Source organism: Sorex fumeus, unplaced genomic scaffold (assembly GCF_029834395.1).
Source record: "Sorex fumeus unplaced genomic scaffold, SorFum_2.1 ptg000086l, whole genome shotgun sequence".
NCBI lineage: Eukaryota > Metazoa > Chordata > Mammalia > Eulipotyphla > Soricidae > Sorex > Sorex fumeus.
Genome location: NW_026606143.1, coordinates 37,807,175 through 37,834,084, shown reverse-complemented (window position 1 = coordinate 37,834,084; position 26,910 = coordinate 37,807,175). Strand labels below are relative to the sequence as shown.

At 41.3% G+C, this 26,910-nt stretch overlaps 1 pseudogene; it reads right to left on the bottom strand.

Moving 5' to 3' along the window:
• The window catches only part of LOC130039298 (RNA-binding protein 14-like), a 43,403-nt pseudogene extending 30,392 nt beyond the window's left edge, over nucleotides 1–13,011 (bottom strand).
• Between the last annotated feature and the right edge of the window lie 13,899 nt (nucleotides 13,012–26,910).

Here is a 26,910-nt window from a genome sequence, read left to right as displayed (position 1 = left end):
ATGAAGAAATGACTTATAGTGGTTGTCTCGTCCTTGTCTGGTGAAGGTTTCATTTCTCCCCATTTCATCCTCAGTACAGATCTTTGAAATGGATCTTATTACCAAGATTCATAGATGTCAAAACTGAGGCTAAGACAGATGGAATATCTTGCTAAGAAGCCTGTAGGAGTCAGGGAATACGATTTGATACAAATAATATCAAAATCTCCACTTTGGGGAGGGGGGGCTAGAAGTGAGTTATACCTGGCAGCACTCAGAGTTTATTTTTGATTTTGTGTTCAGGGCTTACTCCCAGCGGTACTCACGGGACTTTATGTGGAGCCGGGATAGAACCAGGGTAAAGACCTTGACCTGTTACTATCTCTCTAACCCCCAAATCTCCATTTTGCCCTTTTCACCCTGTTGACTCACCGAAGCACTTATCAAAAAAAATAATAAACAGTAAAATAAACTGAATAAAACAGGAGGAACAAAGAAATAAAAACAAGGGACCAGAGATGCAGATAAGGCACTTGCTTTGCATGCAACTGGCCCAGGTTCAATAGCCAGCACATCAAATGGCCCCCAAAACCCATGAGGAGAGATCCCTGGGTGTACAACCAGGAGTAAGCCCAGAGCACTTCATTGGGTGTGCAACTCCCCAGCTTAAAAATGAACCAAAACACAAATAGAAAAATTTAAAGACTTCCATATTTCCGATGGCATTATTTTTTATTGAGGAATCAAATACTTAAAGCAGAAGACACTAGTACTTACTAGTATGTACACAGTACTTACTGGGCACACAGCTAAAACACTATTTCTCCAACTGTTTGACCTTTGGATGGTGCCACACAACTAAGTTGTGGTTAAAGGAATGTGAGCAAATGAATGCTTATCAGTCCTGGTCTGTAAAAATATTCTCTAGTATGAATTCTTCATCCACGGCACACCTGCAAAAACCTTGTTGAGATGAAAACATCCTGGGTCCCCAAGATGACTGACTAAAGCATATCCTCCCCACGTACCCTTTCATTCCCGTTGTCTCTGTTTGGCCACTCGGGCTGTTTTGTGAACAAACAGTAAATGTTATTGTGTGAAACCTCTGAGGTTTAGGCTTTACTTGAACATTGAATTCTAAATAAGGTACTCTGGAATAAATTACACTAAAATTACAGTGAAAAAAAGTATACATAAATTTTTCTCTAATAGAATGCCTAACCAGATGGGAAAGTTGATGGCAAAACAATGATTCTTTTTGAACTATCACAACACCATGCTGCATGAGTTGCTCTTTGAAGCACAGTTCGTGTGCACCTATGTTTCTTTCTCATGTGAGAAGTGAAAAACAGGATAAATTAAGGGTCTTGATGAAGATCAAAAGTATAGGAGTTTGGGGCTGGAGCAATAGCACAGCAGGTAGGGTGTTTGCCTTGCACGCGGCCGACCTGGGTTCAATTTCCAGCATCCCATATGGTCCCCTGAGCACTGCCAGGAGTAATTTCTGAGTGCAGAGCCAGGAGTAACCCCTGAGCATCGCTGGGTGTGACCCAAAAAGAAAAAAAAAGTATATGAACTCTACTGAGGCTGGTTCTAGGCAAGTGTCCTTAGGCCTTGTAAGAAGCTTCCTGCTATACTGCATTCTAAATCCTATGTGCACTTTTGAGCCTCCTTTTCATTTGATTCCCATAATCCTGGGAGGCTGACAAGATAAGCAATGTTAATCCCACTTTTCAGATGAATAAACCAGTGCTAAGTGATACTACCAGAATTGCTAAGGTGACATACCAGGTGGTAACAATCTTGCTTGGCTCAAGTCTCTGAATCCTCTAACGGCATGCCTTATAATTTTGTTATACTACAATCCCAAATCTTTTTCTATTTATTTTAATGTAATATATAATTGTTCATCTTTGGGTATTTATTCATGCTATTCTGACTCCAATGCCATTGCTTTTCCTTTTGTCCGCTGTCACTTCCCTGACATAAGTATTTTTTTGCCCTCCATTTCTTCCTTCCTTATGCTGTACACACACCATTTCCTTTGTGTTTGGGGGCTTGGGGACGGGCGTGGGGGTTAGTCAGACTTGGCAGTGTTAAGGGTTTACTTCTGGCTCTGAACACAGTGAACATTTGTGGAGGTACTCAGGGGACCATATGCAATGCCAGTGATAGAACCAGAGTCAGCCACATGCAAGGTAAGTGCCTTAACCCTGATACTATCTTTCTAGCACACAAATTTCTGTTTGAAGGAAAAAATATAAAGCTAGGCTCTATATGATTCAGCTTAGAAACAATTGTGGAAAATTATTAAGTCCATAGAGATGGAAAGTCAACTAGTGGTTGCATGGGGCACGTATTGAGAGGAAGGAATTGGAAAGTTCAAAGCTCTTATTTTGAGCATGAAAATGTTCTAGAGCTAGACAATAATAGTTTCATAAATAATAAACATTAACATACTAGAGCTTGATAAATATACAATGCCAGTCATTAAATTTGATAGTATGTAAGTTACATAACAATTTTTATAAAGCAACAAATGTCTCCCTTGGCTAACACCAATTTGCAGGTTACTGTTCTGTAAATTGGCAGTTTACATATGCACCAACTTTTTCAGAAAGTTTTTTCCCACATCATCCTGTGTGTTTCCATAACCTCTGTTCCTTACTCTCACCACGTGTTAATGAAATGACAAGTTTTTGTTTTGTTCTCATTCAAATCTGAAATCTATGGATGAAGATTTATTTAAAAACATATTTTAAAATTTTCCAGAATGTAAAGAAAGGAAAATTTTATTCATTACTAATGTTAAAGGTAAAAGGTAAAGGCCCTCCCATTGTTCGTCGATTTGCTCGAGCGGGCCCAGTAACGTCTCCATCATGAGACTTGTTATTACTGTGTCTGGCATATCGAATACGTCACGGGGAGCTTGCCAGGCTCTGCCGTGCGGCGAGATACTCTCGGTAGCTTACAGGGCTCTCCGAGAGGGGTGGAGGAATCGAACTCGGGTTAGCCATATTGGCTGCGTGCAAGGCAAACGCCCTACCGCTGTGCTATCCTTCCAGCCGATATTTATTTATTTATTTATTTAATTTATTTTATTATTATCCAAGAATCTATTTATATGAAATTGAGGCTTGATGTTTTTTGAGTTCTCATTTGTGGCACTGCATGTTAGATTTTTGTTACTGTTTCATATGTGTTAGAAAAAGCTGCATGTTCCCAAGATGACATATTTTAAGCAGTGTTGCTGAAAACTTCTATATTATAATCTGCTTTATATACTAAGTACTAGTTAAAAGATAATAAACTATTTCATTATGATGTTAAATTAAAAGCCCATCTTATAATTCTTGTTCGTTGTTCGTTTTGTTTAGGCCACACTGCTGATGCTCAGGACTTACTCCTAACTCTGCCCTCAGGAATCACTCCTGGTGAACTCAGGACACCATATGGGATGCCAGGAATGGAACCCGGGTAGGCTGACATGCAAGGAAAGCACCCTACCGGCTCCAGCCCTAATTCTTTCTTTCTCACTGTATTTTATTGATTTATAGCACAATGGTAGGGCATTTGCCTTGCTTGCAGCTGTCCTGGGAATGGTAGGACAGTGCTACAGTGCTACAGTATAGTTTAGATCAACTACTGAAGTTGATGGTGGTGCTAGCATACCATGCTTGCTGGGATCACACTCCCTTCATTTGTAGTGCTTGTGAATATATGGGCTGGAGCAATAGTACAGCAGGTAGGGCGTTTGCCCTGCACACGGCCGACCAGGCCGACCCAAGTTCGATTCCTCCACCTTTGATTCCTCCGCCCCTCTTGGAGAGCCTGGCATGGCAAAGCCTGGCAACCTACCCCGTGACATATTCGATATGCCAAACACAGTAACATCAAGTCTCACAATGTTACTGGGCCCGCTCAAGAAAATCGATGAACAACGGGATTACAGTGACAGTGAATATATGTTCTGGCACTGCATGTTCTGGAGTCACTGCAGTGCTCACAATACCAATCTTAACAAGGGCTGGACTTACTGGAGGTGATACCCACACATTATTTTCAGTTACAGAGCTCACTGGAGGTTGCAATCTTTTTAGCTGTGATGTTCAAACACCTATGGTTTGGTTAGAACTCACTTATGGCTATGGTGTGGATAGAACTCACTTATGGCACCAGGGATCACAGAGAGCAGAGCTGTCAAGCACCAAAAGCAGAGCCACTGCATCTTCTCAGCATATACGGTAGCACCAGGGATTGAACTCAGGGCCTTACACCTGTAAGGCAGCCACTTTAAGAAACTCAGCTATTCCCTAGGCCTTCATCTTCCATTTTTATGAATAATTATAGCTATATTTTTCCTGTTGGATCATATTTATCTGGCATATTTTTATTCTTTTTGTCTGTGAATGTGGACTTAAAAATTAAATTTGATAATCTCTGCCTTTAAGTAGTAAATGTAGTCTTTTGTGAATAATAATTCAATTTAAAAAGTTATTATGTGCTTTATATTTTGTTTTCTATGCATTTTTCTTGTTTTTGTTTATATTATATTGTTAGGCCTCCTTCCCTCCCTCCTTCCATCCCTCTGTCCCCCCTCCCCCCTCCCTTCCTTTTTTTACTGTTTTGGACCACATCTGGCAGTGCTCAGGGCTTACTCCTGGCCTTTGTCAGAGTTCATTCCCAGTTGTCCTCAGGAGACTATAAGGAGTGTCTGGAATCAAACTGGGGTTTGCTACAAGCAAGGCAAATAACTTTTCCCCCTTACTACCTCCTCTTTATTATTATTATATAAATTATCTCCTATTATTTTGAAAGTATCTCCACTCTCTAACAGTTGTTATCTTTATAAATTTTAACATGTATATATTAAACTGATATTATTTTACTTAGTACTTTTATCTTCCCACTAAATAAGGCATGGTATTAAGAGTGCTTAAATCATATTTAGCTTCATTCCCAAATTTCCATTTTATATATCATTTTTCACATCAAGTCCAAGGCTTTAAAATATTAATTGCTTTTATTATTTCCCAAATTATTCAATTGGGATTATTAGCTTGTTAATCAATCTTTATATTTTAGTAAAAATGTCTTTTGCTATCACATGGATTTTTGTAGCTCACTTTTTCCTTCTTCAAAAAAAATTACCGGGGCTCGAGTGACAGCACAGCAGGTAGGGTGTTTGCCTTGAACACTGCCGACCAAGGTTCAATTACCAGCATCCCATATGGTCCCCCGAGCACCACCAGGAGTAATTTCTGAGTGCATGAGCCAGGAGTAACCCCTGTGCATCACTGGGTGTGCCCCCCCCCCAAAAAAATGATGTTTTCCATGAGAGGGCATCGTGCTGCTCTTCCCTGCAGTGCCAGGGATAACCTAGTCAACCAGTGGTATGTGGGGGCCTCAAGGGTTGTAGCCAGTGGTGCTCAGAGGACATGATGTATTAGGAGATATGCTAGGAAACAATTGGGGCTGACCACGTGTAAGGTTTGCACTTTAACCCTGGCGCTATCTCTCCATCCATAGCAGAAACTCATATTTAAAAGTTTTCCTTTTCTTGGGGGTATAGTGCCGCCAGAAAGTCAATCTGTACCTGTGAGGTGAGTGCATCAGCAGCCTGATGGCACCGTCAGACTTTCAGATACTCCAAAATTGCTGCGGTGCCTTTGCCCAGACCCCAAAAACTTGGGGCAAAGTTTACCAAGAAAGTAAATGGCCAAAAGTTAGGTATGTAGGAGACACACCTCCGGCTCAGCTATATAATTAGAGGCATGGCCTCTCTGGTTCCTGTTCGAACTGCTTAATGGCCATGATCCCAGAGACTCGGAAACGAATCTTGGAACCCAAAGGCTTTTGGCAGAAATGCGTCCTGTTCCTGCAGTAGGTTACTGGCGATGGACCACTCCAGGTGAGAATAGGTTTCGTGCCTTGGCCTGTTCCCCCTGGTGGCCCAGTAACCACCATCCTCCAGAGGCCACTGGACAGTCAGGTTTGGGCCTGCAGTGACAAGGCACGCGGGGCCTCAACAGATGGGGGTGGAACTGGCCCTTTCCTCTCCATACCAACAAGATCCCGAGTCGCTGCCTATAAATAGCCTCTCTGGCTCCTAATCAAGCTGATTAACGGCCATGATCCCAGAGACTCAGAAACAAATCTCAAAACCCAGCGGCTTTTGGCAGAAATGAATCTGGACCACATACAAGGTGACCACCGCCTCAGAGCTTATTGGAAAGCCAGTTATGTTCTGGTGGTGATGGGACAACTGCACTCTCATGGGAAGGTGGGGGTGGTACCGGCTCATCCTTCATGCCCTACCAAGATCATGAGTTGCCCCCACGAGCGGCTCTCCGGCACGGCCATGGCTCCAGAGGCAAAAGAACTTAATCCAGAGCCCGGCAACTTGCAGCAGAAAAGTGAATGGACCATGCATTAAACTACAGCACCATGTCTCTCTGGGAGGGAAAGGGTGTTGCTCCCTTCCGCCTTTTCCCGCAACGGGCAGCAAGGTGGCCGCCACCTCAGAGCTTACTGGAAAGCCGGGTATGAGCCGGTGGTGACGGGACAACCGCAGTCCCATGGGAAGGGGGACAGTACCAGCTCATTCTTCACGCCCTACCAAGGTCACGACTTGCCCCCCCACGAGCAGCTCTCTGGCACGGTCATGGCTCTAGAGGCAAAAGGACTTAATCCAGAGCCCAGCAGCTTGCGGCAGAAAAGTGAATGGACCATGCGTTAAACTATGGCACGATGCCTCCCTGGGAGGGAAAGGGTGTTGCTCTCTTCCGCCTCCCCCCCACCTACACGCCCCCCCCCCCCCCGCAGCAAGGTGGCTGCCGCCTCAGAGCTTATAGGAAGGCCAGGTATGAGCCGGCGGTGATGGGGCAACTGCAGTTTCATGGGAAGGGGGGCGGTACCGGCTCGTCCTAAACGCCCTACCAACATCACGAGTTGTCCCCCCCCCCCCCCCCACGAGCGGCTCTCCGGCACGGCCATAACACCAGATGTACAGAAACCAATCTCATAATTATCTGGCTCTTTGCAGAAGTCCAAAGTCACGCGGCCGTGTGACATTGCATGGTTCTCATAGCCAGCTATGGAAAACAGAGTATTACACAATGCCTTTTCAGCAATTCTGATTGTTGTGGGGAAAATTCTGAACAATGATGGTGCATTTTTTGTTGAAATAATGAATGTAATCAATGTAGAGAAGAGTTGGGTGGAAATCATCTGCCTCGCAGGAGTTGGGAGGGGTGGGGGGTATATTGGGGTTCTTGGTGGTGAAAGGTGAGTGCTGGTGAAGTGAAAGGTGTTTGATCATTGTATGACTGAGATTTGGACCTGAAAGCTTTGTAACTTTTCCCACGGTGATTCAATAAATAAATATAAGAAGAAAAATAAAAATTAAATAAAAATTTTAAAAAAATAAAAGTTTTCCTTCTCTTAGTAAAAGCCCAGAAAAGATAAACTGTCTTTTAAATTTCTCTCAGCAGCTGTCTAACTTTTCACTGGTACAGGTGAATATCTACAGATTATCACTGCTTTTGATTTCATGTTTTATTTGATTTCAAGATATTACCAATATCTGATTTTCTACAGTTTCAAAATTATATCTTGATGAATTTTAACTTTACTTATCCTGCTTGGAACCTAGGAACCTAGAGAGATACAGCACTGAATCTGAGTACTCATGAAATGCATAAAATACCTTCTTTAATTTTCATTTTTAATAGCATTTGCCCTTCATTTTCTATGTATAATTTAATAAATTTCTATAGAGGACAGAGCAAATAACTCAAAGGGCAGGACTTTACATGCAGGACGTTTGGATTCAATCCATGACTCTGCATGTCCCCAAACAGCACTGGAAGCAATTCCCGAGCATGGAAGGATGGAAGGAAGGAAGGGAGGAAGGGAGAAAGGGAGGAAGAGAGGTAAGGAAGAAGGGAGGGAGGGGGGAGGGAGGGGGGAGGGAGGGAGGGAGGGAAGAAGGGAGGGAGGGAGGGGAAGGGAGGAAAATTCCTATGGATTATGCTGATATTGTCTATTTGCTATGTTTCTTAACATTAGTCTTATTTATTTTTAGACTTTTTATTACACATTCTGGACAAATTTTCAGCTCAAAATTCTAGTTAGTTTTCTTCGACTATTGATATTTCTTGAAAATTGATTGTATTTCTAATGTCTTTGAGGGGAAGGTGGTAAACCCAGTGGTGCTTGAAAGGAACATGTGATGCTGGGGATTGAACCCAGAGTTCCTGCATGCAGAGCACATGCTCCAGCCTTGGAGACATCTCCCTGGCCCAGCTAACAAAATTTTAACATGTATACTAACTAAATTTTAGTGATTATGTCTTTCATTTCTAAAGGCTGCTTTTGCCCAGTGTTTGGCCACCCCAGAGCAAGCTCAGGATTTGCTCCTGGCTTACTGCTCAGGAGACAATGTGATATCAGGAAATGAACCCTGGGCCTCTTGCATGCCAAGCATACAATCCAGACCACTGATCTTTCTCTCCAGCCCTTACACGGTTCTTTCCTCTATCAGATTCCATTACTGTCTATTTCCTATAGTCAGTTACTTCATTTCTCTGAATTCTCTCTAGTTTAATTTCATGGATTGTTATGCCCAGTGATTCTCATCTATACTAGAATATTTTCTTCAAATTTTGCTCTTGAAATCCTATTTTAACCAGACATTTGTATTATTTTGTCTTTAGAGGAATATTTCTTGAGGTGTGGCTTATACAAACATTCATCTGTGTCACCCATTTTTTGAGGCTATACCCCTCCACGATTAAGTTCAATTTTTAAATTCATTCAGGTTAAGGGCTGGATAATGTCTTTTTCTTTCCTAGGCATTAAAGTCTAAGCCTGTCAATGATAAAGCTATATAAATTCTCCCAACCAGTCACACTGCTAGCTTACCTACACACTTCTAGGATTTCAGCTTCTTTGTTTCTTTGGATTTCTTCTGCTCATATATACTGTAATTTCTCCTTTAATGCCATAGACACAGGTTCTTGGAAACTACAACGTTATGTGAAATGCTGTAGAATAAAATTCCAATTTGCCAAAGGCCAATTGACATAAGCAAGAGGTAAGTTCCTATAGCAAATTTCTGGCCATAAAAATAGCATTCCCAAAGAACCATGACATTTATAATCTTCAACAATGTTGTATATCAATGCATTCATTCATTTCTTTCTAATCCACTTATTCCAATTTATGATCATGGATGGCTAAATCCTGACCCAGCAACTCAAGGAATAAGGTGGGATAAAACCTTGGATAAGGCACCCTTTCTTCATGGGGTACATTTATAGCCACACTTGAAGTGAGCCAATAGACACCTCCAGAAACCTAACATGCCCATCTTTGGAATGTGGGAGCAAACTGGAGTACCGTGAGGACATCCATGCAGACATGTAAATTCCACAGAGTACTGGCCTCCCCTGCACAGGAATCTTTGTTTCATCAATGTCAAAATGAAGTATTGAACAAAATTATTTTATTTAAGACTTGCCATATTTGTTTAAAATTATTATTTCCTTTTCAGAACATGTAGAGATTATTTTTTGCTGTTGCAATGTTGTAGAACCCAGAAGTGTTGCGCTGAGTGAGTATGCCATGCTGGGAATCAAACTTAGGCCTGACAGAGGCAAAGTATGTGCTCTACGTTTAAGCTCATATCCCCAGTCCAAAATGTGTAGATAAAAAAAATAAAAAATGTGTAGATAACTTGAGCAAGAAATCTTTATCTTTTGATTTAGGTTATCATGAAGTTGGAAGCAGAGGTTTGTAAAAACTTCAAAACTGAATTTTTTGCATTCAATCTAGTAACTCTCAGATATATTTTTTTACAGTCACAGCTAGAGAGATAATTTTGAAATGCAAATGTTACTCTGAAACCTAAACATTTCTCATGGTCCCAAGAAAAATGGTGAACTCTTTGGCAACACTAAAAGGATTCCCACAGCATGAATTACACCCAGCTCTAAAATTTCACTGACAGCACTCGTGACCTCAGGTTTTGTGCTGATGAAGACCTGTTTTCTCCAAATGAATCATGCTCTCTTTCATCTCAAAGCATTCACATAAACTGCTCTTTCTTCAGAATATCTCCCCACTTTCAGCATTTTCAATTCTTATCCTTCTGGTTTCTGCTTAAATGACATATTTTTCCAAAGGTCTTCACTAAGTACACTCTGAAAACACATGCACATCCCACTTTATAGCATCCTCAATCCTGTAATTATCCTTCAAGGTCTGACTTTCTGTCTCAGTGTTAAGCTTCCTAAAAAAGTGAAACTGTCTATCTTGTTTGCTTCTTTTACTCTTGCAATGAATCTAGTACTTGGCATATAGTAGAGGCTTAATCAATCTTTGTGAACAAACAAATGATCAAATGAAGCACTCTATTTGTGAATGGAGAACTCTGACTAAGCTGTTCTTAACATCAAATTGCCACTATCAGTTTTAAGATGGGAACAACACTTTATGAAAGTTTATCCTTTTAAAAATAAATGTGGTGCTGGGAGAATTCTAATCTCTTGCTGATTCTCTTCTCTTCTTAAGAGAAGACTTGAGTGATGCAGAAACCCAAATTCACTTTCAATTTAATTTTGAGCAAAGAAGGTACTGAGCTGAACAAGACAGAGGGAGAGAAATACTGGCATGGTTCAAAATATATCAGTGTGGCATAGCAAGGAGTTTCAACAGGAATTCTAGGATCAGATAAAAGAATTTTTACACAGTGAGCAGGAAAAAGTTTCTATTTCTTTTAGACCACTGACCACTAGAAAAAATAAGGAAAAGCACAATCCACGAACCACCATATTTTCAAAGAGCTGGTCATCCATATACCAACTAGAAAGTAAGTAAGAAATCACTAGACTATGACTAAATGACACAAATTAGATTTCATAACAATTATGTCAAGATATTCCTATAAGATATTCCTTTCATACATTTACTCCAAGAATTAAATATTCACTGACTAAAATAAAATAATTTGCAATTATTTTAATATAGTTTATGACCACACAGAACTTAATTCTATTTTTTAACTTTAAGGTTATTTTTTCAATGCGGTTATAGATAACATTCATTTATGCTACTATTCATTTTTATAGCATAGGCAAATCTCCTTTTAAAGCTTTATATTTCAAGATTCAGGATGCATGATCCACTTATGATTTGTAGATTATGATTGCTTCGTTTATTCCATTTCCTTGGACATTAATTCATTTATTGGTGGAGGCAGAATGAGTGGACACATTTTTAAATGTATTTTCTTTTTAGCATCTTCTGATCTACATCATCTTTTCTCATAAACTTCATCAGAACATTTTTTCTAAGTTAGGAGAAACGGTACTGGGGTTAAGGGACAAGTCTTTAGTAAAGCCAATCCAGGTTGGACCTAATAGTATATCATTCCCCAGCACCCCAGAAGGAGCTCCTGACACAGAGGGTGGAGTGGCCCCCAAAGCAAATTTCCTCCAAAGTGCTCTGGAGTTATATCTAAAATATATATATACATATATATGTATATATATATATATACATATATATATTTAGAAAGGGGTCAAAAAGACAGTACAGGGGCTTAGGGTGCATGTGCTCAACACTGTGCAATTCATAGCACCACATATCACACCCTCCTAGAGCTAGAACTTCTAGCTCCATAGAAATTGAGCTTCCATATGACCTGGCAATACCAATTCTGGGAATAATACCTGGGGACCCAAAAATACACAGTAGAAATGCTATCTGCACTTCTATGTTCATTGCAGCACTATTCACAGTGACCAGAATCTGCAAACAACCTGAGTGTCCAAGAACAGGTGACTAATTAAAGAAACTATGGTACATATATAAAATGGAATACTATGCATCTGTTAGGAAAAATAAAGTTATGAAATTTTCTTATAACTAGAGAATTTTTTAAGTCTCTATTACTAGGAGAGGGTTACAAAATTTATTATCAAGGCAGTAATGAGTTCTAATTATTATCCCTTTATTAAATATATCACAAAATATTAACCACATGTTTTTTTTTTGTTTTTGTTATTGTACCCAAAACTCTCAAGGTAAAGTTTCAATTAGCTTATCAAGACTATAATTTAAGAATTCAAATTCCTTTCTAAATATCAAGAAATCATTGTCAGGCAGTGAGTGAGCTGAATAGGCTTAGTACATGCTTTGCAAGCAAGAGGCCCAGGTTCTATTCTGTGTACCACATATGGTCCCCTGAGCATTAATGGGAATGACTATGAACACAGACCCAGGGAGCACCACTAGGCCTGGCATGATATAGAACAAAAAAATCTTTTTTATGTCAGTGTGAACTAGTCATTCCAGCTGCTTTAAGATCTGAGTTTCATAAAATATCTCAGAGATTCACAAATGAGAAAAAAAAAAGAGCACTGGGGTCAATGTATAAGCACAGATATTCTTGAAAGGAGAAAAGGAAACATAAGAATAATGAAGAATGTACTAACATATATGGGAAATGTTTTTTCCATAACAGGTGAACTAATCCAGTAACCAAGCTTATACTATTAATATTATGTTTTAGCTAAATTATAGTTTATACTATAATATATTTGAACATTAGCTATATTACTTTGTTGCCTTTTAAATATATTTTAGAGTTGCACATTGGATATGAGAATGTACGTCCTACTAGAAAGCATATTGCACCACGGGTTTTATATCTCCTCACGTGATTTTTCGTCTTCTCGCATGGACTTATATCTTCTTATATCTTCTCTTGTAGTATATCCTCTCACGTGATTTTTTTCATCTTCTCGTGTGGGTCTCCCATATTCTCGCGTGGTTTTTCATCCTCTCGCGTGGTTTCTGTGTACTCTCGTGGGGATTTGCGTCCTTTTCTCGTGGGGTTTCTATAGTCTCCCGAGATTTGCCGCCTTCCCTCGAGTCGTTCCATCCAGCAGGAGGCTTTTCCTTTCGATCGTCCCTACGTTCCTTCAGGGAGCTGTGATACTGAGGCTTCAGCCCTGTAAGTGACATTATCCCTGACTGGTAAAGACCACTTAATCCCTAGTGTTGGGTGCGGGCCGCCTTCGGGCGGCCCTGCCACAGGGACGACCCTCAAAGGGTAGAAGACGCTCACAGGGCCTTGGCAAGATGGAGGAGGGTGAGCCTGTGAGTGAGGCCGGGGCTGTGGTGGAGTTGGAGGATGAGGCCGAAAATCTGGCTGTGGTGGCAGCTGAGGCTGGTACTGGAGCTATTGTGGCGGCTGAGGCCAACAATGATTTAGTGCCTGTGTTAGAGGTTGATGTTGAAACTGTGGCTTCGGTTGCGACTATGGCTGTGGTAGTAACTATGGCGGTGTCGGCGGCGGCGGCGGCGGCAGCATCTGCACGTGTAGAGCGTGAATCACAGGCAGAGCGTGAATCACAGGCAGAGCGTGAATCACAGGCAGAGCGTGAATTACAGGCGGTGCCAGATTCACCCGAGGCACTAGGTTCTTCCGCAGTACCAGATTTGCCCGCGGCACCAGATTTGAGGGCAGCGGCACCAGATTTGCGGGCGGCGGCACCAGATTTGCCAGCGGTGGTGGCGGCGGCACCAGATTTGCCGGCGGCGGCACCAGATTTGCCAGCGGTGGTGGCAGCGGCACCAGATTTGCTGGTGGCGGCGGCACCAGATTTGCCGGCTGCACCAGATTTGCCAGTGGTAGTGGCAGCACCAGATTTGCTGGCAGTGGCGGCGGCACCAGATTTGCCGATGGTGGCGGCACCAGATTTGCCTGCCTTTCCTGGTTTGTTCTTGGCTCCTATAGCACCTGAGGACCTGGGTTCGCCTTTGGTGACTGACTCGCCCCTCTCCCCTGACTTGCCGGCAGTTGCCAGTCGGCCAGGGATGCCTGAGTTGGCTATGGTACCTGAGTTACCCAAGGTGCCTGAGTCATCCATGGGGCCTGAGTCACCTGAGATGCCTGAATCATCCATTGTGCCTATCTGGCCCAAGGTGCTTAGCCGGAGAGTGGCGCCTAATTTGCTACCCGTGCATGAAACGTCCTTGGTTCCTGACATCCCAGCAGCATACTTGACTGACTCGCTGGTGGTGTCTGACTCACCAGCCATACCTGGGCCGCCCATGGCATCTGATTCGCCAGGTGTGCCTAACTTTCCCATGGCACCTAACCTGCCTGTGGTGCCTAACTTGCCTGTGGCTTCTAACTTGCCCATGATGCCTAACTTGCCAGCAGTGCATGGCTCACCTGACTGGCTTCTGATATCTGACTCACCTGAGGCATCTAGCTCCCCTGTGGCATCTAACTTGCCCATGGAGCCTGATTCACCCGTGGCATCTAACTTGCAAGCTTTTCTTAATTCGCCAGAGTTGCTGGACTCGTCCATGTCATCTAACTCATCTGAGCCATCTGACTGGCCCATGGTGTCTGATGCACCAGTTGTTTCCAACTCACCCATGGCGCCTGACTTGCCTGGGGCACCTGACTTGGCAGAGGCATCTCACTCACAAACTGTGCCTAACTCTTCCGTGGCACCTAACTCACCCAGGGTTCCTGACTCATCCACTGTGACTGACTCAGTAGTGTCATCTGACTCACCAGTTGTGCCTAACTCACTCATGGGGCCTAACTTGCCCATGGAGTCTGATTTGCCAGGGGTGCGTGACTCACCTGAGGCGCATGACCCACCAATGGTGCTTGTCTCACCCTTGCTGCTGGACTCACCATCTGTGCCTGAATCTCCTGTGGCATCTGACTCACCAGCTGTGCCTAACTACCCTGTGAAGCCTTCCTCACCAGATGCGCCTGGCTTGCCCTTGGTGTCTGACTCAACAGTGGTACCTGACTTGCCTGTAGCTTCTGACTTGCCAGCTGTACCTAACTTGCCCACAACGTCTGACTTATCAGCTGTGCCTGCCTCACCTGCGAAACCTGACTCGCTAGCTGCACCTAAGTCGCCTGTGAAGCCTAACTCGCCAGCTGTGCCTAACTCACCTGTGGTGCTTGTTTCGCCCTTGCTGCTGGACTCACCACCTATGTTCGACTCTTCCATGGCGTCTGACTCACCAGCGGTGTCTAGTTCACCTATGGCATCTGATTCGACAGTAGTGTCTGAGTTGCACAAGGCATCTGACTCACTAGCTGTACCTAACTCGCCCGTGAAGCCTGACTTGCCAACTCTGCCTAACTCATCCATAGCACTTGTCTCACCCTTGCTGCCACACTCACCAGCTGTGCCTAACTTGCCTGTGGTGCTCATCTCACCCTTGAAGTCTGACTTGCCAGCTGTGCCTCACTTTCCCATGGCATCTGAACCACCAGCAGTGTCTAACTCCCCATTCGCACCTGCTTTGCCAGCTGTGTGTGGCTTGCCCTTGGTGTCTGACTCGACAGTGGTGTCTGACTCGCCAGTATCTTCTGACTCCTCAGTTGTGACTGACTTGCCCAGGGTGCTTGCCTCGCCCCTGATGCTGGGCTCACCAGCTGTGCCTGGCTTGCCTGTGGTGTCTGACTCACCAGCTGTTCCAAACTTGCTCGTGGTGCCTGACTTGCCAGTGGCATCTGACTGGCCTGTGGTGCTTGGCTCACCAGCTGTGTCTGACTCGCCCATGAGGCCTCACTCACTCTTAGAGCATGGTTCACCTACAGCCCTTTGTTTGCCAGCAGTATCTGACTTGCCAGCAGGACCTGGGCCTGCGACTGGGCCTGTGGCTGAGGTTGAGATTGCTCCGATGGCTATGGATTTGGCTAACTGCAGAGTGATGGAGGGAATGCAGCCAACAACAGAGCTGGACCCCAACCCTGAATTTCTGAATTTTGACGATGCGTTCATTAACTTCACCGCAGAGGAGTGGGAATTACTTGATGACTCTCAGAAACGTCTGTACTCGAATGTTATGCTGCAGAGCTTTCAGCTAGCACTCTCGCTTGGACTGCCAGTTTCCAGATCTTTTTCACATCTAGGGCCTGAGATAGAATCCAGGTTTCTTGATGAAATAAACAGATCTCTAGTTGAGAATCGACTGCTCTGGACAGAGTGTGACCTCAGTTCTTCTCACACACCAATGGATGAAGCAGCATCTTCTGAGCAGGGTGTTTCTGCGGGAGTTACAGAGGCAAGAAATCCCACAAGTGGTCCCACCATCCAAGATAACCAGTCATGCGACAGCTATAGCCGAATGTTAAGTGATATTTCTTGTCCGCTGTGGAATCAGAGATCACCTCCAAAACAGCAACCGAATCCAAATCAGTCATGTGAGAGAGCCACCCAAGCCCCTGAAAACTGTGACCAAATTGCAAAAGAGCCAAATGAAGAGACATTCTCTGGAATGGAACAGGGCCGGGCCTCCTTTGTGACACGTGCAATATGCCACATATCAGAGAGAGCCTCTACTTCCAGGGAGGGTAGAGAGGAATTCGTGACCAGCTCTGGAGTTTGCCAGCAGCAGGCAGACAGTAGTGCTGAATGTAAGGTGATTGCGCAGGCTGAACAAAAAGATTACACATGCACTGAATGTGGGGAGATTTTCCATGACAGTAACAAATTCGTGCAGCACTGTAAAATACATGTAGGAGAAGAGCTTCCTGACTACAGTGAATATAGCTCATTCCTTACTCCAAGTGACTATGGTCTATTAGCTCAGAGAGCTCTCAGCAGAGAGAGACCTCATGAATGCAATGAGTGTGGGAATTTTTTTGACAGCCATTACAGCCTCATACGACATCGCATAATTCACTTAAAATCAAGGCCTTTTAAATGTACTGACTGTGAGAAGTACTTTAACAGAAAATCCGTCCTTATTCGACACCTGAGCACTCACATTGATATTACACCTGTTGAATGTGGGGTATGTGGGAAAATATTCCACAGCAGAGACACATTTATTCAGCACCAGAAGATTCACAGGGGAATAAAGCCTTTTGAATGTGACACTTGTGGGAAAACCTATTTCTGTAAAGATGCACTTCGTATTCACCAGAAAATCCACACTGGAGAAAGCTGGTATGCATGTGAGAAATGTGGAAAACTCTATAGTGAAAGTCCCCTTGCTATCCAACATAGTGGGCACAGACCTAAAGTTTATGAATGTAAAAAGTGTAGAAGAGCTTCCAGCCACAAAAAAAAGCATCATAAGCACTCTGATACTCACAAAAAGGGCAAGTCTCACCGGTGCCACGATTGTGGGAAAAGATTTTCCAGGAAAAAAGCACTTATTCGTCACCAGAAAAGCCATGATAAAAAAGATTATATTTGTAAGAAATGTGGAAAACTCTTTAACGACTATTCCCTACTTAAACACCACAAGAGGAGTCACGCTGAGGCTAAGCTTTATGAGTGCACGCAATGCCAGAAAGCTTTCAGCTGTAAAAACATGCTTAAGCAGCACCAGAAGATTCACAAAGAAGAGGCCGATAAACACAGCACTTACGAGGAGCCTTGTTCCAGTAAAGATGCACTTACTAGGCACCAGGAAAGTCACACTGTAAAAAAGTCTTATGTATGTGATAAATGTGGAAAATGCTTTCCGTACAAGTCCCTCCTAAAATCACACGAGAGAGAGCACACTGAAGCCGGCCTTTACGAGTGCACACAATGTCAGAAAACTTTTAGGCGCCAAGACCTGCTTACTCGGCACCTGCAGAATCACACACAACAACAACAACAACAACAGCAGCTCCATACATGTACCATGTGCTGGGAAACATTTCCCAATAAAGATGCACTTGCTAGGCACCAGAAAAGTCACACTGAAGAGAAGTCATATGTGTGTGATGAATGTGGAAGTGTCTTTGACCACAGTTCCCAGCTTAAAGCACACAAGAGGAAACACACAAAAGCCAGCAAGGATAAACACAGTACCTGAAAAATTTCAGTGATGAAGACATGCTTATTCATCACCTGAAGATCCACAAAGAAATAAGTCCTTAAAATTTCAGTAGTTGTGGGAAAACATTTGCCCATATGGAGGTACTTGTTAAGTGCCAGAAAACGCACACTGGAAGAAGGCCTTAGGTGTTCTATGAATGTGGAACACTTAGAAATCTCTATCCAGTTTCTACATGAAAATATACAAGATAATTCTGTGAAACAAGTAATTATATATGTGATGTTTGTGTGAAATTTATATCAGCAATTCCTGTCTTCTTCACAAGAAATTTCATACAGCATCAAGGCCTATGTAAATGTGGAAAATTATTTAGGGGCTTCTCCAGCCTCATTCTATACCAGATAAATAACAGTAGAGCAAGATCCTGTGAATGTGGAAGAACCTGCAGAAGATACTATCATACAGCTTGGCACATAAAAGTTCACACTGAAGGAAGGCTTGTAAATGTGACAGTTTTTTGCCATTTTTTTTTTGCAGCAGAACCATCATACTAAACAGTCAGAACTTAGGAGTACTGTGAATGTGCTTTCTCCTTGCTCAGCCTAGTAAGACTCAAAGCTTGTTTTCAGTGGAAACAACCAGAAGTTGAACTTTGTAATACAGATTTCTACACTGGGACAAAAACTCCATGTGCCATGTTTGTGGGAAGCTTTCAGGAACTACTCTACAGTCTCTAATCTTTCTAGGGCCTTGGCCCTAGTTATGTCACTGCCAGTTTGTGTTGCAGATACTATCCTACAGCAACCATCAGTAGGGGGTCCCACATTGTATGTCAACCACTCCAGTGTATTCCGGTAAGGAGGGCCTCCACTCCTATTACATGGAGGGAATACTGAATGATTTGAACTCACTGGTGATCCTTATTTCCTTATTCCTGAGGGTTTCAGTATTGGCATAACTTTACAACTTCTGTTGAAAAGATCTGAGCGGCACTGTGCTGCAATTTTCCCAGGTTTACATCTACCATGGACAGTATTGACTCTACATGAGGTAACAGAAATGGGCTTCTCTAGCCTACGTATCACCCAACTTTGGAATTGCCTTCCCCACACTGATCCTCTTTGTGTATTGAAAGTCTTATTGCTAATTCTCTTCTGTGCACTATGTGGGGTGATTGAGGAAAAAAGAAAGGCTTTGTCAGAATGAAAGGAGGCATGCCTTAAAAAAATTCGAATTACTGTGATATATATCACTCTTAAACTATTCAATAAGTTTCAGGCATGCATATCTTTTGAGGGGTCAGAGAAAATTGGATGGCAAAAAAATAGCTCTCAGTATAATTTTGCCTGAGTGATAATGCTGACTAAGCCCTCTAAAGAAAAAGTTCATCTCTGGAACTGATTATGAGCTCTAAGCTCATTGCCATAAATAATTAATTGATAAAACCATCTAGTAATAGCATATTTTTTCCCCACAGAGGATATCTCAAATTTCCCAGCACTTGTTTAGATGTAGTGGTCTCTCAAGACCTACCCGGAAGTTATAGCTCCTTATAAAATCTAAAACCTAGTAGCCAGGGACAGATCTACAGTGGCTCACTGGAAAATATAATTGATAGATTAATTTCTAAAGCATAGGATATTGGCATTTTACCAGACATTCAAATGACTAAAGGTAATAATACAAATTCTAATTTTTCTACTTACCAAAACCTTAACCTTTTCCCCAATTATTTACATTGTTTGGAATTGAACCTAGGGATATGCCCTACAAATAAATCACATCTCTCACCCCTTATTTATGATTTGAGAGATATATTTTACAAGTTTAATATTTTAGCATAATAATCTCATATATATATAGTTGAATGCTTTTTTTCAGTATGTTCATCATCTCAGTAAAACCAAGGTAAAAACTTTCCGAAAGTTTGAGTTTTTTCTCTAAGTTTTATTGAAATATAATGTCATTGTGTAAGTTTAATGTTTTTACTGTTATTGTTTAATAATACACTGTAATAGTTTAGTAATACTTAGTAATCATCTCAGGAAATCAAAGGGGGAAAGGCAAGAATGACTTTATAAAATAGATGTAAGCTTTCCCCCTATTTTTAGCTTTTATATATAAGTGATGTGTAAAAGTAGAAGTTTAAGATGTTGAGTGTAACAGTTTAACTTACTAGTTTTATTTAGTGTAAAATCATAAATTAAGTACATTTACTTAGCTTTTATTATACAAAGATTTTTTAAATGGGAAAAAGTTAACTGTTTTCTTAGAAATCCTAAAATATTTTATTATATTAAAAAAACTAATATTTAAAAAATTAAATTAATAAAGTTTATCATTTGAATTGGAAAAACATTGAAGATTAGAAGGTGGTAGAAGCAGTAGCAATTTTGAGGCTATGGGTCTATTCTGAAAGGCATATACAAAGTTCACATATCTGTTGGTTCATGCATAAAGTTGTACAAAGATTCTTAAGACCCACAGGTTCTAGTATTTAAGGTCCTATCTGAACTCATTAACAGAACAAATAATCTAAAGGTTTCCTGGATTCCTGTACCTCTCTGTGCTGTGGTCATCCTTGTACAGGAAAAGGTAGGAGCCCCAGGGCAGAAAAACAGATCCTGCAGTTTTGAATGGGTCTTTTATGACTTTGCCTTGTTAGAGTAGACACAGTCCTAATTGTTTATAGTTTTGCTTCCATTGAGGAGAATTGACCCCACCAAGATGTGAGAAGTAGTAGGCAGCTGAAATCACTATAAATTTGATTACTTTTGCAAGAAAAATGGAAGGCCAAGATTTTTATATGGAACCATTTAACCTGTTAACAACTCTTGGTATATAATTGGAATTGAACAAACTGCATGTGTTTAAATTGTATACTATGTTCAGTGTATTGGTAAAAAATTAGAGTAGAAATATTGAATGTATTTAAATTGTATAAATTTGTTTTGGTATGGGTATACAGCTATAATACCATTGCCACAAATAAGGTTGTAAACATACTATTATCCCAAAAAGTTTTTTATGCCCCCAACCAGTCTCATATTTTATCTATTCGTGACTCTTTACCTCCATTAAGCCATTAATTTGTATTTGTATTTTTAAGGATTTCATATAAAGGCATTTATTTTGAACTCTTTGTCTGTCTTCTTTTACAAATTTTATATTTATTTAATAATGTGTTTCTGAGTTTTTATAATTCCTTTCTTATTGAGATGGAAAGAAGTCACCAGTAATTTTCCATATTAATACTCATTTTGTAGAATAAGTTAAGAATCTACTGGCATAAGGTAGAAAAGAAAACATTTAAGTGTTTGGGTTGTCATCTGTGAGGAACAACCAACCACCCAGAATAATTTTAAGTAAATGTCTCAGTAAACAAATCACCAATGACCTCTGCTTTTTGCTTATAGAAAAGTTACTCAGACTAACCTCAACACTTACTTACTCTTACTTTATACATACTTCTGATATGGATAGAGCACCAAGCAGGGATAAATTATGTAGAGCCCCCCAAACTAGCATGGCCTGTCATGACTATCTTGCCTTTTGAACTGGCACTGTCTTACTTTCCTTACCACTTGAGACCTTCTGCTACTAGAAAACCAGATGCCATTAGTGATCCCCTTCCAAGACTAATTGACTTCAGGAAACACAGGACAGGAAGGAATTTCTGTAATAGATATAAGTTTGTGGCCATCGTTATAAATATGAACCTATGACCATCCTATGCTTATTATCTAATAAGCAGTCTCTCAATATGCCAACTTATACCACCCTGGACACCCCCCTCAGGCAATATTTAAAAGGTCCTGAAATACATCCTTGGAGCCTGCTCTGCTTTACAGAGTGCACTGTCACTTCCTAATAAGTTTCTGCCATCTCCTGTGTCTTATTCAAGTCTCTGAGATACTAAAATCTAGGGGCTGGAGCGATAGCACACGAGGTAGGGCATTTGCTTTGCATGTGGCCCACCTGGCCGACCCACGTTCAATTCCTCGGTCCCTCTTGGAGAGCCTGGCAAGCTACCGAGAGTATCTCGCTCGCATGGCAAAGCCTGGGAAGCTACCCATGATGTATTCGATATGCCAAACACAGTAACAAGTGTCACAATGGAGACGTTATTGGGCCCACTCGAGCAAATAGATGAACAACGGGAGGACAGTGACAGTGACTAAAATCTAGAGAGACACCCTATCTCCACAGGCAATATAAGTGGCAAGCCAGCCAGGGGCTACCCCTAGAAAAAGAGCTTTTCACAGCTCCATTGGCAATGAGTTACTTTCCCCCTTTCCTATTTTCCCTTTACTTCATGGGAGAATCGGAGATTGTGGGTAACTAGTTGACTTGGTCAGATTGCCAGCATTTTCTGAAGGTTCTCAGTCACTATGTTTACTCTATCCCCCGAGAGTGAAGATTTTCTTCCTCTTATCTCTGAATCTTCAGCACAACCTCTGAAGGAGTGAGTCTTAGAAGTGCACCTGTGCCTCACCCAGAGAATTTCCCACCTGTTTTCTCTCCACTGTGTTCCTCTATTAGAGGAGCAACTTTTCCTTGATCTCATCTCCTGCTTTTCTCTCTTTTTTCTTTTCCTTTTCCCTCAGATAACAGTCCTCTGACTCTTCCCCTTTGTGCAATGATTAATCTGCTCTGATCAGTTGCCACTGTCCCACCTTTGATCTTTTACAGCTTTTCGTCACACATCTCATTCTCTGTGACAGCCCTGGCTCCTGAGTTCATCCCATTTCTTTATGTGTAATTTCCTGAATCTCTGGGACTATCACTTTTTTCCTTATTCTGAAATGTGTTGACAGGGTACATTCCCAAGCAGGGATTTTTTTTGACATTTTAACTCAAATTTATACCGTATAAAAATAAGTTAAAGAATCATAGAATAATACTAGGAAAGAAAACTATATCATATTGCTTTTGAACTTATATTTCAAATACATCTATATAAATCAAGACAAAGATTCTTATAGCAATGTAAAGTATGTGTCCACTTAATCCATCAATTATAGAACAATTATATGTTCACATGATTATATACAAAATTGATAACCAATTAAGATGGCAAACATAACATTTAGGAAGAGCTAATAATATTCAGTATGATAAAAAAGAAGCTATGAATGAACATAGCTACTATAATAAAAATAATGTTTAATGCAATAATTTATGAAAAAGGGAACATAGGTAGAAAATTGCCACCATTCATAAGTAATTCTAAACTCGAAGACTAACAATGTACAAAAAAAGTATGAGCAGGTTATTTAATATGTAATTAATTTCAAAATTATGGTTATTTTTATTTAAAATTTTAGATAGAAAATATTTCTTTAGCTTAGATGAAATAAATATTTATAACAGACTGTTAATGTCATTCTGTTGGTGAAATAGGTTATGTTCATATTCAGTATTCATCACCAGACAACCAAATGGCAGCCATCATTTGAGAAAATACTGCTATTTTCTCAAATATCATAATATAGGGGATAAGGCTGAAGCAATTCCTGGAACACAGCCTTCTCTAGAACTGCAAATTTTTGCTGCTTTTGGACCACTCCTGTTGATGGTGAGGGACTACTATGGTAAAGTGTCTGTACTAGTGATTCTTGGGGGGGGGGGGAATTGAATCCTGGACTCCTGCATGCAGAGTCTGTGCATTCATACCTGGGATATCTTTGGTATGAAAGGATAGAATTATTCACGTGGCCATTCAGTATTCCCCTAGTTGGTTTTGATAAAGCAAATAATCTTCGATTCTTATTTGTCTGAGAATGTTTTTTATCCCTGAAAATTGAATGATATCTAACAGGACTCTAGGTTGAAGGTTTTGCTCATTTAGTAAATAAAATATATCATTTAAGGACTGGAGAGAAAGTATGTAGGGTTCTTGCCTTGCACATGACTGAATGACGTTTGATCCCCAGTGCACATGGTCCCCCAAGCACTGCCAGAAATGACATCTGAGAAGATCCAGGAGTAATCCCTGAGTACTGCCAGGTTTCTCTCTCTGTCTCTCTTTGTCTCTCTCTGTCTCTCTCTGTCTCTCTGTCTCTCTGTCTCTCTCTCTCTCTCTCTCTCTCTCTCTCTCTCTCTCTCCCCTCTCTCACACACACACATCCTTTCTTGCTTTGCCTGTAGGGTTTCATGTGAGAAATCTGTAAGAAATCTGTAGCTTTGTCCCTTGTATTTGTGCTTGCTTCTCTCTTTCCACTTTAAGAAATCTGTCTCTCTTGTTCCTGTCATATTGATTAGATTGTGTCTTAGTGTTCTTATGTTTGAGTTTATTTTCTTTTGGACATCCTAGATCTGTGCACTTGTCTCCCTCCAGTGACTAAGGAAGTTTGCTGTATTATCTTCTTTCCTAGCAGTTCTCCCTTTCTCTTTTCCTCTTCTTTAGGTATCCCTGTAATTATGAGAGTGTTCCTCTTGCTTGTAGAATGTCTAAAATTCTCATTTCTGTTGTATTTTCTTTTTTGTTGACATTCTGTTGTCTTCAATCCCACTGATTTGGTTTTTAGCTTCTCAGTTCTACTGCTGTGACTCACTACTCTGTTCCTTAGTTCTTTCAGTTTTAATTGAATGAATTATTTAATGTTTGTATCAATTTTCTTGAGCTGAGAAAATCTATCATTTAATGCTTTCTTTCTTTAAGTTACCACCAAGGAACCTATTGTTCCGAGTTAATTTTTAGGCAGCGTCAGGTGTTTTGATAAACTGAAGGACTTAGCTGGGCGGCTGTCCCCTTCTGCTAAAGCCACTGTATTCTTTTGTTTTTCTGTTATTTCTAATTTGTGAATGCTAGGTATGGAAATTCAGATTTCAGATGGTCTATGTAGTCATCTAATATACTGCTCACTAAAGGGCTACTATTTATGCCTCTGATGATTTCTGACTTTTGATGCTGGCTTGTGAGGAATTTCTGGCAGAGGAGGTGGGAGTAGAGACAGGCCGAAAAATCTCCTGGTGGGATTTTGTTGGTGGAGGCTGTGTTTACAGGGAGACCCTTTCCTTATACAGCAAGAGGTTGAAATATATGGAATAGACGGAGAAAAAATGGACAGCTACACCGTCTGGGGCTGGCATGTGGGCCTACAGAGAAGGCAGAGGTCAGGTGTGGAAATGGTTGGGATCTTGAGCCACTTAACATTCAAAAAAGACCCGAGTGGTATCAACTGAGAGGTCAACCTCTCTTGGATAATGAAGTAGCAAGCGGATGATCTGGGGTGTGGGAGTATCATTTTGCAATCCTGGAAGACAAATGAAGAATTCCTGGAACACCCCAGGCATTTCCAAAGACTCTAGGGATCTCCACCTTGTAGGGTAGAGGTCTTGTTGGGAGAGGGAGCTTGAGTCCAATTGGGTGAACGCTTTCAATCATTTATTCCTTGAACCTGAATTTGACTTTGGCTTTGTGCCACACATGTGCAGGCACAAATTAGGAAGTAACAGCACCTGTCATGAGAAGATTTCTGTGGTAGAATAATTCGGATGTGAGTTGCAGTTAGACTTAGTCTGTGTGTACTCAAGAGAATGCTCATTAACCAAGTAATACTGTTATAAGCTCCCAGCACCCATTTCTCTATTTTCTGTGATACATCCTAGGATTTAAATCTGGCCATGGTTGCTCATGGCACACTCATTATAACCACTGTTGTGCTTCCTGGCCAATATGAGGTGGCCAGGCCCCATAATCCATTTGTCTTAATTTGTTTTCTAATTACTTGGAATCCTAGCTCCATCATTGTCTGTCTTTGCACTTTTACATGTTTCTTTCAGCTCCATGGCCCAGAAAATTGCCCCTTCTGTAATTATAATACTATTAACTGGCTTCATTGGAAGGATGAACTTTTCTGTCATTCTGACACTACTAAGACATGGGTTGGATGGACCTAGAGAACAATGTCCAGTTCATTGGCTAAGTTATATCTGGAAGTGAAAATGGGAATGGAACTATGGGATTTCCCCGAGAGAACTTCAGTTGAGAGCATGGTTTGAGCAATAGAATCTCTGGTATTTTGGACTATAAAAGAGAAGATGGATTAAATCTGAGTCTTGCCTGTGCAAGGTAATCACTCCATTCACTATATTCTCCAAACCCTGAAGGGAAAATGGTATATATAAGCAAATACCAAATACATTTACCAAGTTCTGAACTGTAATTAGCTGGAAAAGGGTACACATTTTGATCAAAGATGTTTCAATAAGATGCATAAATTCTTTTTGTAACTAATTTTAATAACTTTTATGTGACTGACGCACTGCCTACTGGGCTGGAGCGATAGCACAGCGGTAGGGCGTTTGCCTTGCACGCAGCCAACATGGCCGACCCAAGTTCGATTCCTCCGCCCCTCTCGGAGAGCCCGGCAAGCTACCGAGAGTATCTCGCCCGCACGGCAGAGCCTGGCAAGCTCCCCGTGACGTATTCAATATGCCAAACACAGTAACAACAAAATCTCCAATGGAGACGTTACTGGGCCCGCTCGAGCAAATCGATGATCAACAGGAGGGCCTTTACTTACTTTACTTTTATGTGACTGAAATAGTTGAAATTTAAAGATAGTATAGCGATTAAGTCACTTGCTTTATATACAGCTGACCCAAGTTCAATTTCTGGCACCAAATGAGTACAGAGCCAGAAGAAAGCCCTGAGTACTGCTGGGTGTGTCCCCAAACTAAATAAATGTATAGAATAATATAAGACATTAGTTATTACTTAGTCACAAAATATTCACACATTGAAGCCAAAATTCCCTCAAATAAGTCTCATTGAAATGGCAATAGAGTTTCATTTGACCTTAATTCAACTATTTTTTAGCATCTGTGAAACAAAACTCTGCATTTGCAGAGATTTCTTTTAGACTGTGAAAACCCTAAGTCTACAGACCTGTACTTTCCAGCTCCTAGCATAGACGATCTAAAGAGACTAGACCCACAGTAGCTGTACTGGAGGAGGTGAGGTAACTCTATATACCAAATGTGTCAACACCATTGTAAAAACATTACCTTAAACTATAGTAACTTTAAAATAAAAAGAAATAGAATTATTTAATGAGAATAGCCCTTTGTCTCAAATGCATATAAGTTGAAAAC